This window comes from Rhyacophila brunnea, unplaced genomic scaffold, assembly GCF_057557595.1.
Source record: "Rhyacophila brunnea isolate RB1 unplaced genomic scaffold, BYU_Rbru_1.0 scaffold_12, whole genome shotgun sequence".
In the NCBI taxonomy this organism is placed as follows: Eukaryota; Metazoa; Arthropoda; class Insecta; order Trichoptera; family Rhyacophilidae; genus Rhyacophila; species Rhyacophila brunnea.
The window spans coordinates 24,216,692-24,234,876 of NW_028232774.1; the positions used below are offsets into that span (position 1 = coordinate 24,216,692).

The window sequence follows — 18,185 nt, forward strand, 5'->3', positions numbered from 1 at the left end:
ATATGGCCTTCTTTTTTAAAATATCTTTTGGAGGATTATGGACACCTCCGGAAAAGACCGGGAAAGGAATTAAGCCTATTTTAAGTGATATAGTTATTATTAACTATTTTCACTGTTAATAGTTGTTACTAAAATATACTTAAGTATGTAGTTTAAGTAAATCAATCTAATAGTTCTGTTCGAAGTTCGGTCGAAGCAAAGATCTGTAAAGTGGCGTACGCAGATGATATATTTTTTAAATTCGCCTTCATCGGTGTTGCCAACTGGCAACTATCATGTAAAAAATCTTTAAATCTTGTAAATTCCGTTAAAAAGTTATATTGTATTATATTTTTCTTGTTAATTTGTTTCCAAAAATAATTTAAAAAAAAAATGTTAGAAACAAGAATTTTGACACTAGGTGGAAGAAGGAGTCTTATGCGGATTCCGTATTAGGAATTTTGAGGGCAGTTTGATTTCTGAATCAAACGATCGTACGTGCGGTTGTATTGGTGACAGCCCCAAAAACAAAATGTATCTACGTACCTACGCATTTCTCACTGTTTTACATAATTATTTATCTCAAAAAATAATGGCCAATGCATTGCTTTGGCTGCTTACATAAACTCGACAGAAGAGTATCTTTCCACAATGTTGTAAATTTAACTAAATGGTAATGTGGCATGAAAAGTCAAATTGAAATCGAATTTAATTATGCACTACCCAATCCTTTGAATTTAAGCATTGAAAGCATAGTTTGGTAATATAAATTAAATAACAAAAATAAATAAATAATTAAGTGTGTCAATGTGAAATTATAGTGGAATGTCATAGTAGAATAATTATTCTACTGTTATCCACAATTATTGTGAAGTTCTTTTTAAATGAAACTAAAATGCAAAGTCACATGTACTTAGCTAAATTAATTAATATTCTAAACAGCTAGCAAAGTAGCAAGTTTCAGTTATTTTTATTGGTCCAAAATAACACGGATATCACTCGGAGAAATTCCATAACAAAGGCGGTTATTCATAATAATTGTTAGCACAGTTAACACGTCTTACTTGATTCCAAATATATCCCATTAGAATCTCAAATTGGACAAAAAAACTTCCTGTTTACTCAGCGACATTAAATTTGACAGCAGGCTCGCGGTTAACCATGGGTGGCCGTGATAAAAATATCACGCCTGACAGTTAAGATCCCGGGATAATTAACTCCCTGAATACGACTTAATTATATAATTTTTTTTTTCACTTTTTTTACTTATTGATTTTGGAGCTAAGTTTCATACGTATAGGCTCCGTCTTTATAGAAGAAGGTTTTTTTCAACATCTTTGGTTAAAAATAATTTCTAATAGACTTGTGTAATGACTGCATTGTATCTATATTACATTTCAATGTCATCATTTCCAATATCCGGTGAACAGTAATTCCCGCTTTTTTATTGCATTTCCTGCATTACACGACAATATCAATTGACCGACCGGATATGCTTGTCACCTTGCTCTATAAGTACGTAGTCTCACATTATAGGTGGGATCTTCGTTTAATTTATCCCTGAACGCAGCCGGAGGAAGTCGAAGGCCGGACAAAAGATGTCGAGGAGCCTACAAGACTGCTCGTTTCGAAGAAAATGTTCGTGATGCGTCCACGGTCGAAAATCAGCAGCACGGATGTAAGTGGTTATAAAGTTATTTAAATATACAGGTATTTTCGTATTCAAATTTATTTGTTGTTCATACTTATAGTGATCATGATAAATTACAAATTCAAAGCGTTCTCAACATGACATAAAACAAAGAAAATAAGTGTTAACAATATTTACATAAAACACAAGATGAGTAAAAGAGTACACGAAAGAACACCGAGTGAAGGTATATAAAACAAAGTTCACTCAATCTCACCTTACGTAAGTGGAGAAATTAATATCCAAAGTGATGTACATTATAATATATATATTATATAGATCAGGGTTGGCAAACCTTTTTACGTACGCGTGCCAAAATTTCCCAAATAATATTTTTCGACTGTCTGCCGTGTCCAGCAGTTTTTCAAAGTGAAAAATAAAGTTTTTTTAAGTTTTATAAAAAAAATACTTTTTAAGAATTCTATTAAAATAGCTTATACAATATAATTGCGTTTTTTATATTCTATCTTTCATCGTTTTTCTAGCCGAAGGCATACCTTTTATTATTTGAATATGTTGTTCCTTGTTTTAAAAATCACAAAAAGATCGTGGAAGCATTTAAAACCACTCTTCTTTCATATTATATTCTCCATCACTGAACAGCTTTCCATTTTTAGAGATTATGTTTGAGGCAAAATAACAAGCAGTTTTTGAATGACTGCCGATAATTAATTTCATAAGGTGTGTTTATAATTATTTTTATTTTTAATTGCCCGATCCTAAGGACAGGGCTATGCAATTGTATATTAAACGTAATGATTATTCTTGAAAAGGATTTGATATTTGATTTATTGATTTTTAATATTACTTAAATAGTACTCATATATTTATTTGTAAAACTTTTTTATAAAATAGTAATTTCTCGTCTCTGTTCTGGCAGAACACACTAACTGGAGAATACTAGTTTTGAGTAATTTGACTTTGAAATTGTTAAAATGTTTGAAATGGTCTATCATGTGAGTTTATTAAGTAATCGTAAAAAGGATGACTTTAAAATAAAGACTGTTTATTTATTAAGAAGGTTTTCAGACGGTAAAGTTTGAAATAAGGAACATTTTGGTGTAACTAACTCAATATGTCATTCTTTCGAATTAGTGTCTTCTGCCAGAACAGTGACGTTTTTTTCTCTTCAAAATGAAACAATCGCGTGCCACTAGTTTCATAGGTTCGCCATCCCTGATATAAATGATAGATTTTGGTCAGTGTTTTGAAATATGCATCCGGAAACTTGACAATAAAATTATTACTGTTTCTATCCAGCATTTCGCAGTTCGTATGCCCAGTTGAAGGCTCTGGATACAAGAGGGGTAGTTTCCATATCTATATGCCATCGGATAGAGTTATTGACGTTTAAAGGGCGGTAGTCAGCTGTGGAGATTTTGTCAGTCAGACTTATTTGTTTTCATTGAACTAAGAACACAAACTGCAAACTCTATTGGATGGTTTTTAAAATTCAATTAAACCAATCGATTCTGGATGATTCAGGCAGTAAAATGATGCACATATTATAAGTGCATTTTTTTTTCTTTATTTATAAGTGCATTTAATTGGAGGTTTTTTTAATGCAACAGTATTAGGTTACCGTTAGACTATTGATGCGATCTTCCAATTTGAATAGATTTCCCATCCTTAATCCGGACTATTCTGTAAGCTGTGAATTGCGAAAAATGCGATGACACGTCTTACATTATATGGAATTATCGGAGAATTTCTGTTGCCACATAATTATGTTTGTGCAAACATTATTGTCTTTGTACGGTGTTGAGTCGGTTACATGTAAGTTGTACGTATGCAGTTCATCATGGGACACTTATTCGTGCGCCGCAGTACGTGAAACATGAGTTCGTATAACATTTTATCAAATGACGAGTTCTTCGTTGAACATTTCACCGTGGAATACATTTGTACGTATCTTACAAAATGCGGCGATAGTTTTCAAATAATACTCTTCCAATTAGATTAACCCTAATCTAACCTAGTAAAGACATCTCATAAAATTCGCCACGTCTTGTAGCATACGTACAAATGTATTCCACGGTTAAATGTTCAACGAAAAACTCGTCATTTGATTAAATGTTACACGAACTCATGTTTCACGTACTGCGGCGCACGAATAAGTGTCCTGCGGTGAACTGTTTACGTATAAATTTCCGGATACGGTTTACTCATGGATCCTGAGAGCAAGGAGGTAGACGGCATGTGATGCCTTCAAAATTTGGCACAGTACAGAACTAGTCTATCATCCAGAGATTACAACGGCTCTCGACAATATGTTTGAGACACATTTTGAAGTTTTTTTTGAAATATTGCTTGGCGCGGACCAAATAACCTGAAGAGACTGGTGGTTTTGGGTAGCCTCCAGGGAAGGCAAAGCAGATGAAGAGCGCTAGAGCAATCAAGTAAAGAAGCTAACCGGGCGCAGCCTTTACTCTTCCATGAGAGAATCAAAGGATCTAAAGTGATGGAAAGTCTTAGTCGTTCAAAAGATAACAGACTTTCAAGGTGGTCACGATTCTCAGTCATGAAGGAACTATCAAGAAGAAGAACATTGTTACGTGAAAGGCGTTTTTAAATTAACCATAAAGAAGGCCGCGTGATCTCGTCGTATCACTTGATTCGTATAACATCATTCACTGCCAGTATTGAGAGAAAAATAAGATGTGGACTACCATGTCTTAAAATAATTGAGGCGTAGTTCTCCTTTACCATCACGCAGTAGGCTCTTTGCAGATTAGACGGACGGTAAGTGTAATGAGTGTCCAAAATAAAATTAAAACTTATCATTTTCACGACAAAATGTGAATTGAGTTCTTTGTGACATTGAAAAACAAGTCGGTATTAATAACAAGATCTATGAATGTAACATTCTATATATTGAATATACTTAATTTGAAAACATGTCATGCATATACACCCTAGAAAAAATCATATTGTAGAAAACAAAAATACAAAAAAATTATTATTAAGTCTAAGTACGTTATAAAAACTAAATAATGGAGTAATCCGTGATGTCGGTTAGTAATTAAGGAATTAATTGACATTTACATTAATTTAATATACTAAAACCAATAGCCAACATTATAATGCAATTCGATAAGCATTTCATATAACAACTACCAGTTATAAACGTCGTAATCAACTAAGATGTCTGTAGCTTAATTGAAAAAAAAGCACACTGGCGCGAATCAGGTTCAAGTCCCGTCGGATGTCGTATTTTTTTCGACAAAGTGGGTATTAATAGTTGTTTAATTTTTAATGGTTCAGTGTCTTCAGCCAAATAATATAATACGTTTAAGTTGAAGAATGACGACTGCCAGTTTTGATACTAACTAGTAAGTCTGCTTGAAGTTTGACATATCTATATTAAATACTAGATAGTGGTGGCGATTGTGATCGACCGCTTGTCTTTCGTGGACCATCCGCAACCACAGGTCACGTACATCTGAGTACGCACGCCCGTCATAGTCAGGTGGTAGGAATACATACCACTCCATACTCACTACGTTCCCAGAAGAACGTATTATAATACTACTCCTTGGGTGTGGAATTCCTTCTTGCGAAATTCAAATTTGAAATTGGAACGCGGCAGAATCATAAATACCTGCAGAGGGAGTCGAAGGCCGTGGAATGAGGAGGCTAAGAACCGGGGGTGGGGTATTCTTATTGTCTACGCCCGACGTTTATTGTCCATGGTAGAAGTTTTGTAATATACCTACCTATCTACACATACTTATCTGCATAATTCGAGAATGACTATGACATTTAAATATAAATCTTCTGCTTGATGACATCTAATATAATATACATATACTTTTATAAGAATCTACTATAATATTAATATACTTAAATTAATTATAAATCATTTTACCATGAGGATTAATTTGTAACAAACTCTCACTTTTATGCTTTGATTTTTTTTATTTTGCCAGGGATGCACTGAGATAAAAAATACCTAGAATTAGTGGCTGTTACAAGCTAAATACGAGAATATACAAATAATCATAACTACTTTGAATATTATTTAATTTAGATGATCAATTATAAAAAAAATCAAACAAAAGTACACCATACGTAAATTATATGATAATGTTAAAAGAGGCCATATACCATTTGAACTAAACATAAAACGTTCTAGAATCGCCATCAAGTTTTAGAGTAGGTACAAATGCTTAATATAAGCCCCACTAGATAGAAGAAAGACAGCTTCTTCTGGCATTGCGGCCACGACGAAATCATTTTGTAACGGTGTTGGTGTCATTTGAAAGTAACGATACCAACACCTTAATGAGTCGCCTGCACCACCATTCTACTTATAGTCAAAACCTTTTCCATGGCCGTACTGTATGGTAGATTTTAAATTCGGAATGTTACCACAATGAAATTGAATATTATTATTTTCTTTTCTAACAGCAACAAAAATAAATACAAATCTGTGATAATTGGTGCAGTGGTTATCAATATTTTTTACTCTCAAAACCTTTTTAATTTACATGTCATTAGTGTGTGAGATGACATATTATTATGTAACATGGTTAATATTAATTGTACAGTCGTTTTTTTTCGAATAAAAATACTTGTAATGAAGCTATAGTTACTTTAAAGTATTTTTCTTCTTCTTTTGACCATGTCTGATCCTAACTATTAAGTTCATATTCGGCTACTAAATTGAAAAACAATGTGTTGTCCGGTATCGAAATTGGTCAAATCCATATTTAGTGTTAGTCAAGTATGTGTATTTGCCAGTGGCGAAGGGTGGAGGTAGGCTGTTAAGATTCGCTATAAATAGTGCACACTAAACTATGTTAGTCATATGTATTTGTTTTTATTGAACTAAGACTACAATTTACAGATGGTATTAGTTAGTTTTTAAAAATCAATTAAACCCTGCCTAAACGAAACCATAATAGATTTGGTCTAATTTGGGCAATACGACAAAATTGTGTACAATTTTCCATTCATAGTTATTTGTTTTCATTGGATTAAAACTACATATTACACATATTTTTGGTTCATTTTTTTGATTCATTAAGCCCTGCGTAAACCAAACTATAATAAATAAAAAATATTATTCTATCTATAAAATACTCAAAGTTATGTATGATTTAATTGCATAATTTTAGATATTTTATAGATAGACATGTATTTTTTGACTAATATCTATTATGGCTTGGTTTCTCAGGGTTTAATTGAATTTTAAAATCTAACCTACACTATCTGTAAATTGTAGTCTTATTTCAATGAAAACAAATATGTATGTCTGAAAAAGTTTAATGCGCACTATTTATGGCGGATCTTAACAGCCTACCTCCACCCTTCGCCACTGGTATTTGCCAGGCCCATAGTGACGTCCCTAGACAAAATGCCGCCCCTGGGCAGCGCCATAATGCCGCCCCATTTTTTATATAGTATTTATTAATATCCGTGCTCGTGTTGTTTCTGGTTACCAAGGACGTCGAAGAGCGACGGAAGTAAAGTACACATCGCGAACCTGACAAAACCTGAAAAGTTCTGTTAAACTTTGTATGCTAATTAATACATTTTGTTTCCAACCAGTGAGCTGAATTTTTGGAAGGAAAGATATTTTCATTATTAAGTACTCAGTTTAGGTAGGTAGTTATTTCTATATATACCAAATGATTTTCCTCGGTTTGCCACCCTTCAAGTAAATGCCGCCCCCGAGCGAAGCTCAATCTGCCTACCACCACGGGACGTTACTGCAGGCCCATAATTCGAACCTGGAACCCACGACATTATAACCCGATGAGTGAGCCACTCGGCCATTTTATTATAACATAATTATTTTAGATTGGTGATATTAATTATAAAATAATATTATAAGTAGGTATTTAAAAATATGTGTACCACCCATAGATAAAATAATTAAAATATGAAATAAAAACAACTTTCTCTGTGGTCAATGTCCAGAAACTTTGAGAATTAGTGTATTGAAGAATTGATAGGAAAATGTTTATAGCAAGAGCACACTATCTTCAGTGGGTCTATTCTATGCTTATCGACCGCTAAAGTGATAAAGTGAAAAATATTATCAAACTTAGGGTAGGTTTGTATCAAAATATTAGCACTTATTGTAACAATTACACGAAGCCGGTTTTTATTGTTGCAATAAGTGCTATATTTTAACAGCACCTATCTTGCTGCTGTTAAAATATCGCATTTATTGCAACAATAAAAACCGGCTTCGTGTAATTGTTACAATAAGTGCTAATATTTTGATACAAACCTACCCTAAGTTTGATACTATTTATCAATTTAGTGTTCGATAAGTATAGAATAGACCCACAAATCATACTTTGACTAACCTTGGTCAAGCGAAATCTAATTGTTACAAGTTACAAGTGCCATCCCATTGCAAGCGATTTTAATTAGTCTCTACTAAAATTAAATTGTTTAAACACTGCCAGTCACAACTGGTAATTACTGGCGCACAATTAATTTGTTGTAAGAATCGACTCTACAATATTGTCGTAGAAATTTTGACCAGGGTTAGGCTGTAAATCGATTACTATGACATCAACATCCAAAGTACGCAACTTGTATTTTAATTTCTGTCAGTAGATGGAAGTTGCATCGATCATTACAAAACGTTAGCACAATCAGTTCCTGATCGACGCGAAGTTCACATTTTATTTTTGAATTGTAACCTTCCCCCACCCACAGCAACTACGCTGTTAGAATGAATGCAAAAATATATCCACGGTATGCACCGGCCAAACCCTAACAACTAATTTTTCGGTTGACAGCCAAACGCGCTATCAAATGACCACTGACCCCATGCCGAATTTGAAAAATGTAGGCTTCAAGAGTAATGCAGAGACGAACTAACACTTATATATAATTATTGTTTCTCACTTCTCCTAAGGCATTATAATAAGAATATTATGTTTTGTCATTCAAACTATGTCGCCAATTTCGGCATCGTAAGATGGACGTATTTATCTTTTCTGCTTATGCTTCTACGCCATTAGTACACACAGTTACTTGACGATGTGGATAAATTTTAACGATTTGGTTTGCTTTGATTTCAAATTGGCCGGCTAACCACGTAAATCGCTCGTCTTTCATGGCATTTTTACCAATAATTAAATAAAAATCTCCGGTTGATACTTAATTTTAGTTCTTTAGAACATCGTGCATTTGAAACATATAAATCAAGCCATGTGATATTTTAACTTTTACTTTGGCTATGTTTTTTTTGGCGTTATTGTTGTATTCTTCTTTGCACACACAACAACCACTTGGTAGTGTGTCAGCTCGCACTTAACATTCTCGCACCTTTACATGTTTCGTGCCGGAATTATGCGCATCTGGAACCCTTCATTTTCACACATCAAAATCACCGTTCGTGCAATGAATATCAGGCTTGCGACCTGTAACTCCCACAATTGGTTGTCATAAATGATGCTCCTACATCCACAAATTCTTTTTATTAATTCATTAATACGTTCAAACTAAAAAAAATACAATATTGTAAGAATATTCTGTGTTCATGATGAGCCGATTCTAATACTAGTGGCATTTTTCGAAATATTTCCAAGTATGTGCGAATTTTTTTGCGATGCATACGCAGTACTGTGCCTTCGAGCTAAATTTTCTTGTAAATTTTCCCATGAAAAGCGGTAGGGATGGGTCGGTAATGCAGATCGCGATTTTTCTGCAAGTCGGCACGCGAACTCCCGCCAGAAGTGCGAATCCAGTCTGCAAACGACGCTCCGCCGCGGCGCTCGCGCCATACAGCCTCCATTCGCCAGAGAAAACTTAAATCGTGTTTTATCGTAATTAACCGAAAATAAATTTATTCCAGATACTTTCATTTGTCTATGATGGATATTGACAGTATAACAGACTTCCATCTTTCGGGCGTGCTGTGATTAACTTTTTGGTATTCTACATTTTGAAAGTTTTCGGCACTTCGTTGTTTTTCAGATTTTGACAATTAAAAAGGCACCAAAACTAAGTGTTGCTGAGTCGTACGAGATTGTGAAAGCTGGAAGGGCTTTGCCTGATTGAAAAGTATGATATTTTAACTATTTATTGTGCGCTATTATTAATAATAATATGGTCGTAAGTTTCCTGCACTATACAATTCTCTTATTAATAATTGATGTCAACTTTCTATAGAACCACTGATTATAAAATAAAAGTTGTAGTACTACAACCAAGTTATATTACATATTGTATGTATGTCGTATGAGGTGATTATATCATAAGTTATTGAAAAACTTCTACACAGTTATAGCATTCTCATTATATTTATCGAAAAGTAATTAATAATCTAGTAAGTAACAATTTACCTACTTTTTATTGGTAGATGAAATACAAAAACTAATTATTGTAAAGATTCAAAAATACAATACGTGTCGTTCAGGAGCATCTTTAATTTTATTTTTTATTCATTAAGTAAACGTATGAATATTTTTTTCATTATATTAACTGACGATTGGTGGAAAGCCATTGCATGCAATAAAATATAACAGATTCAACAGAAATCTGTCAAGATTTTTTTTATGAACACCATCTTTTATAATCGATAATTTTCTTTATTTCCATGACAAATTTTTTTTTACTTAATCCAGATTTAGTTATCTACTTGCGTAGTTGTCTCGTTTTAGGTTCATGACAGTATCGTAGTCAGACTATCTAAATAAAATCACCAAAACTTTTTCCAACATTCAAGCATACATTTTAGGATGTCATGAATATCGACAACAATGTCATTATTTTATTTTCAATAAATCAACAACTAAAATTGTATTATGTTTGAGGCTATTAGTTTCAAAGTCGGTATCTTCCATTTTAACATGTTTTGATATTTTTCTTGGTCCTGATTCTGAAAGTACTTTGCCATCGTATTCATAAAATATCCACCTCCGTGTGTTAGTTAAATAGGATTAAGCCAGAGTGTGATTTTAAAGTCTTTTATATTCATTAGCTGCCATTTTTATGTTATACAACTAACTTTAAATATGATTTTTCGTATTAATTTTTGTTACTTTAAGAATATTTTATTTCAGTATTTAGGTACTTTTTCTTATTGTTTAATAATATGCTGGCAAAAAGAGATTATTACATTTTCAGTCATAAATGTGGTTAACGTTTTTTGCGGAGTGACGGAATTTTGAGATTTTTTAGACTCGTCGTCCTAGTGTTGTTTCAGCTCGTAAGGGATTTTTTTGTTTACCTATTTGAAGTTGAATCCCAGCTACCCTCGATTATAAAACCGTTTATATTTATCAGCCGGATTTTTTAAACTTTTAAATTAACGACTAACTTTTAACATGTTAAGGACATTTTATTTAGCATTTGATGTTTATAATTTATTATTTCCTAATATGTTTGCAAAAAACAAATATTCTATTTATTTTGCAGTCATAAATACACTCGATTTGTGCGATTATCTCAAAACGGCGGAATATGAAGTTTATCGACTTTGTAACTAACATCCTCATATTATCATGATACATTTATATGTATCTTGTATCATTTATATGTGCTTCTTATGAAGGGACCAGATTAAAATTGTTCGAATATAAAATAAGATGTAGCGATTGGCGAGTCCAATAATTCAGTAGAAAAGTCTGCCAGACAAAGATAGAAGAGAGATGAGGTATAATTATGATATAAAATTAATTTATCGATACCTACCTACTATTTTATTTCACACTACACCACCGCCAAAAGTTGATCATTGACAAGAAAGAAACTTTTCGGTCATTATAATTATGTTGGGTGTTTCTAAAATAATGCTTGACATTATTTTCAGACAAATTGGTTGTAAATAAAATTAATGGTGTCAGAGGTCACCTGTTGTATAATTGGCGGACAGCACGTCAATCTAAAAATGGATACAATTTTATTTATGACAGTTGTGATAATATGTATTATAATTATGTTATGTCCTGATACAGAATCGTTAAACGTTATTTAATATTAATATTGTTGCTCCGTGCATTTAGTAATATCGCCTCAGCCTCCAAAATGCAGTTTGTCTTTAATTTTAAATATCGTGAAAATTGATGTCATCAATATTCTGGACGGAATTTTTTATGTTGGACGTAAAAGCTGAAAAAGCTTTCGGTTTGGATTTTGGACAATTTTTTTATATGACGTATCCCAAGAGAATAAAATTCCTCTTTACTGAATGTAGCTCACCATAATTAAAGTTTCACACCCATGGTTTAATTTAGAAAATAATTTGTAAAATATATAATACTTAGTATTTTGGGAAAATACTTAGATAGTTCTAATGGGATTGTCCAATGGGACGTATCATTGTTTTTAGTCTATATTCATTCGACATCAATATGCTATGCAAGTAAAGCTAAACCAAGAAAATTTTAGTTCTTAGCTAAGTTTTTGGAGAAAACCATCTACCATAAAGATTTCACTCAATCAATCACAAATCACAAATAACAGTACGTCAGTAAGTTACATAAACAAAACATCAAAAAAGAAAACTAATTTAAATATAAAAAATGCAACCTGAGCAGAGATTTTTCAGGTAGTTACCAATCACCAAACTATCTTGTTATCGTTCTGGAATCGACATCATTATAGGTGTTGTAATACAATTGATATGATTCGATTTAATTATAATTACAGCCGTAATATTTTTTGTGGTGAATATAGCACAGAACTGTTATCCTGTCCGAATTAAAAAATGTAAGATTAATTTAATCTTTCAAAGGTTTAGATGGAAACCTTATTTTTAGCTTTTCTTCCTTTTTCCTATTCGAGCGGTTTTCCTATCAAAAAAAAAAATCGTCCTAAATCAAGACCAGCAAATGAGTGAGTAAAATATGTGACCTTTCAGTGACAGGTTCTTTTGCGGTGCTTTCGCATAATCCCAATCAATATAATAGTTAGGTTTGTAATATATATGAAAATCAATTCAAATGCTTTCTCTATTGCTGAAAATAGACTGTAGAATGTCTGTAATACACATTCATAAATAATTATTCGTCTTTGCATTGCGTTTCTGACAAATCATTTCCAATTTGCCACCTGATATCATCGCTAATTGTATCAAAGTCAACAAATATGTTGTATGCAGAAAGCATTCCACAGCTAATTAATTTTATTGGCATTGTTTTAAAACACATTCATATCAGGTAGGTATATATGGTACACTGACTATGAAGAAAAGTTTACATACATTAGACCTGGACGACGAAAGAGTGTACCTACATAATTATAGGGATTACAATACCGGCAATACCGTTTTTTCGCAAACACTTTATGTTTTTCGAAAATGATTTTAACGTTTTTTTTCATTACTTATCTACTACTTATAATGTATATTAAATTTAGTGTACATGTATAAGATTAATGTTGCCTAAACGAAAATATAAAAGTTAAATAATAATAAAACAAAATCCCTCAAATATACTTATGGAATTGTCGCGATGAATTAACATAATATTTTGAAAAATAAAACATTCGTGGCAAATATTTCCAATTTTCTATAACTATTGATCCAACGTTGATAGAACATCCGACAAACGTTGAATTTGAAAGAGATTTTACTGTATCTGCTCTAAAATATTATGATTTATACATATTTATAAAGGTCAACATAATAAATGTAGGTAATTAGAGTATAGTATACGTTTTATAACTATGCGCTTTTTTGCACTTTTTACTACACTGATACGCCTCTTTGCCTGATTACCTCGCATAAAATTAAATCAAATGATATTCACTTGTATTAATAAATGTAATAATAGATAAATAAATAGATAACTTTAGAAAATTTGAAAAAAAGAAGAAAATTTTTGGAATATATTACATCAAATTCATTCTAGAGTCGGATTGCAAAGTGATGAAGCATATACTCTAGTTTGTTTAGGTTGCTATAAAATAGTGTTTTATTGTTATTTATTAAGTCAGGACATTAAATAATATATGGTGCAATTATTTGGTGGCATTTTAAATGATTATTTCAATACCCGCTATCAAATCTGAAGAAGACAGCTCTATTTGAAATAAAACTATTTCATATTCAACGATACAATAGGTTATTTGCAACATACGAGACATTCTATTAACTTATTAATGATATGTAATAAAATAAAATTGTCGTAATCAATGATAAAAACCATCAAGGGTAGGTACTTACAATCAAAGGGTTGAGTAATTAATCCAGTCCGCTATCGATTTGAATAATTATTACAATTTTCAAATTTACTACTCATAACTTTGGGTAGGAAACTTAAGTTATTCAATATTAAACCAGATTTAATATCTGGTTATTAATTTTAAATACGAATTTGGACTTCCACGAATGATATAATATTTTTAATAATCGTAAAACTAAGTAATTAGCGATCGATTTATGATTTAATATGATATTTTTTTTAAATATATAATTAGAACAGAGTATACCCAAGGTCTGAAGAAATCTAACCATTCGAGCGTATAGTCTAATTATACCATTATACCATTATAGTCTTTCGTTATAATGGCATGTGTTTCGTTATCTTATGATTATCAAGCTGTATTCGATACGGAAAGTAAAACGAATATGTTTTATTGTTAAAAGATCTATAAATAAATAAATGATTATCAGAAAGAATAAAGCCTATTATATTGAATAAATAATAACCTGTTGACTAAAGTGTAGGTACTCATAAAAATTAAGCTATTCGCGTATAATATTTAAATCTATCAACATTGCGATTTCTTTTGTTTATTTGGTATCCCATTCTTATTTAATTTGACTGTGTTCTTCTGGAGTAAATCGACAAAACTCATAGAATCTAATGCCCAGATATTTTTGTTGAAAATACGTTTTATATTAATTACATTGCACTAAATTGGAATAGTTTTCAGTTCCGTTTACGTTGTTACAACCTCACACGTAAATATAACAAACTAAACTTATCAAATTGCGTTTATTACATGGGTATCTTAGTCAAGTACAGGCGGGAGCTGTTGTCTTCTTACAAGGCCAACAGCACTCGGTATGCGGTGGTGTGCCAAGCGGGGGTGTTAGGGGTACTAAACACCCTTCCGGCAAGATTTATGGGGCGGAATATGTTATTCATTTAAATAAATAGAACTTTAACTAGAACTAGAGAAGTGTGGCGAGAGACCGGAGTGAGTGGAGAGCGGTTGTGGAGGAGGCCAAATCCCACCCCGGGATGTAGCGCCGTGGAAGAAGAAGAAATAGAACTTTATTACATAACGTTAAATATATTTTTTATAAATTGTACTACCATGCTCCATCTATACAAAAAATGGCTACATGTAAGTTGTACGTAAAATATTTCACCGTGGCACAGTTCGCAGTGAGCTTTTTTATCGGAATGAGATGACCGTATATTATACGGTCTCAAATTTTACTAGATTCAATATAAACATTAATTCAATTTTCATAGCTGATTTTGGCAAAATTCATGAATTCAAGAATGAAAACCTAACCTAAAAAATAATCCAGTGCATCGGCTATTTTCAATTTTATTTTTCTGCCGGCTTCCTGTAAAGTATAAACTGACAAGTACCGTGCTTTATTTAGACATGAATTGTATGCCAGTACTATTCATACGCCCCAAAGAGGTTGGACGGTCTTTAATATACGGCCATATGTGTGATACAGCGAACTGCATACGTACAAATTTCCGGACACGAAAAAAATAACATTTTATAAATTAATGTCATTTTTTTAACAATCTATGCTGACATTGAGAACTGAATCTGGCAGTGGAACGTAATTATTTGTCCCGACGGGCAAGTATTTACAATGTGGCGCTCACTTACGTGCCTATCGGAAATCTGAACATTCAACTCTTTTGAGCCAGTTAGAGACGCCAATAATAAATTATTGAAGGAAAATACACAAATCTGAGCTCTATAAATAGTCTGCACCAGAATTTAAGTCAAATTAATAAAGATTGGTAGACTGCGCTGGTAAAGACATCGATTTAAGAAGCTTTACATTATAATTCAGAATGTTATATTTTATGTAATAGGTAAAATATGTAAAAAAAAATAAATACATATTTTGATTCCAATAACATAATTGTTTTAACTTTTCTTTGACTTCTGTCAAATTGCCACTATTTCTTTTTATTTGGGGGAGGGATTCTGGGCTGGCACCCAGGTGGCAGTTACTCTTAACGTATCCCTGGGCTCGTATGGCGCTGTACAATGACCAATGCTGCTTAATTACGCTGACGCCGGCAGGATTACTCTATTAAAGCGTGTGGATACATTTTACACAAAAACTCGAAAATATATTTAAAAGCGGCATGAATTAAAAGATGACTCGGCGATAGTTAGTTACTAAGTATATAAAACAGTGACTCAGGGATATTTATATGATACATAATAATAATTACAACTAGATCTCTGCTTATGACTATGTATTCTGTGTGAATCGTGACAGTATATTTGAGAAATTAATACTAAATTCATCCGGAGCCACAGTTTTTGGTTTATTAACCAAATTATTATCAATTGCCCAACTTTACCACTTACCAGTACCTACCCTAAATAAATTTCTGGCCTAATGCAGTGGTTTCACAATGACGAGTGTGGTTTCGGGCACTTATTCGATGCAAAGCTCTGGATGCACTGTAAAGCCATTGTATAATTAACAGAGAAGGACACGCTAATAATCGTAACTAAAGTTTTGTTCTTGTCACTGAAAATAGTCTGGGAATGTGTATTATAGTGGTAAATTTTACAAAAACGCGGCAATTGCAGGTTAGATTTTTCAAACACATTTTGAATTCGAATACATAATATCTTATGGGTTATATGGAATAAGCCTTAATCCATATTTGGATATTATGTTAGGTAAAAATATGAATTTTGACATTTTCAAATGCATAATAATTCACGATTCACCCACATACACAACCGGTCACAAATCTCCGGTATATAAAATTCTCACGTAGGTACTTTTCAATGTATGTTGAAATACGCAAACCATTCTTGTACTTTTTTGCAACCACACCCAGAAAGTAACCCAATTCCAAATTTTTTGTGTTCCCTCGGATAACTCATTGTCCGTAACATCAACGCACAACGTCAAGCATTCCACCAGTGTTTACAGATGTAGGCCAGGCGGTGTATATGGGTATGGGGAATGTAACCAGTACAGGGATCAGCGGTCAAAACGATGAAGCACAGTAAGTAGTAAGTATGGAAGCCAGTGGCACTGGTTAGCTGTGGACTTTCCGAAAGCTGTAGCGTGTCGCACCCGTTATGCGGACATACAATTCAAATAGTATCCGAAACGCAGTCCGTAGCATGTAGTTATTATAATAAAAGTAAATACATATATTAAAATCACCCCCTTCATACCTAATAGACATCAAACTCCCTGCATGTACCATTTTCTGTGTGCACGCCTGACCATTATAAATCAATTTAAAATAATATGTTAACCATATTCAATCAAAGTCAAAAGAAAATTATGGATATTATATATTATTTTGACATTAATAACTTAGACCAAGTTGTTATCATTTAATGCAATCTATAAACTATAAAATAGTTTTCGTGTATTCCAATACAATAATGTAACTTTTTAGGGGTGTGAATTAAGTAAAACGTTAAATAACGAGGGTTAAAGCGTAAAGTTTGAAATGTGTGGTTTTCATAAATTAAGGTAGCCTATTTACAGTAAAACAATAAAATTTTGTTGAGGTTCCTTGTTAATAATTTATTAAAATAAACTATATTTTTATTTTCATTATAATGGTAGATTATTAGATCATTATTTGAAACGAGATTTTTTTTTCCTTTGACCATGTCCGATTCTAATAAGATCATATGGGCCTCCACAGTGATGTCAGCCACTTGCTCAACCTATTAGGTCTATACTCTGACTCATACACAAATTCAAAAACAATATGTGTACTTGCCAGACCCATGATTCGAACCTGGGACCAACGACATTATATTAAAAAAAAAATTAAACATTTTTTAAACATATTGTGGACATTACAAATTATAAGTTTAAGACGTTCACAACATGACATTTATAAACAATGAAATATACAACAGTATTCTATACATAAGATAGGTACAAGGAAGTACACCAGATGAGTTAAGCAGATCCTATTTTAAGAATTTATAAAACAACGTCCACCTATACTCATCCTCACGTAGGTGGAATATATCAACACCCGAAGCAATTTCGTTGAACATAGTTATCGCCCTCCCAATTGGCATTACCAGTGGCAGGTTGGTTCTGCACCTTGGGAGAATGAACAACTGATGGTCTCTATTTCTAAGATAGTTATCAGGGACATACAGGTCAACACTGCCCAGAATGGCAGAGTTCTCATTTATACCTCGTATAAGTCGAAAAAACCTTCTAAATTGCAAACTGCAGTATGTAAGCACGCCTAAGAGAAAGTCAGTTGGATAAAGCCACGGATAGTATCCATATAACCTCAAGTAAAGGAGTCTCAAGAATTTCTTCTGAACCCTCTCCACCTCCACCATAAGGCCATACTTCAACTGATGCGGTGCCCAAACAATAGAC

At 32.6% G+C, this 18,185-nt stretch overlaps 1 protein-coding gene across 1 annotated transcript in view; it reads left to right on the forward strand.

Moving 5' to 3' along the window:
• Positions 1–9,382: 9,382 nt before the first annotated feature.
• Positions 9,383–18,185, forward strand: part of LOC147077961 (sodium-dependent noradrenaline transporter-like) — a 140,984-nt gene continuing 132,181 nt past the window's right edge. The window contains exon 1 of the mRNA XM_085961028.1: positions 9,383–9,700. The gene's annotated coding sequence lies outside the window, so the exon portion shown is untranslated. The remainder of the gene's footprint in view (positions 9,701–18,185) is intronic.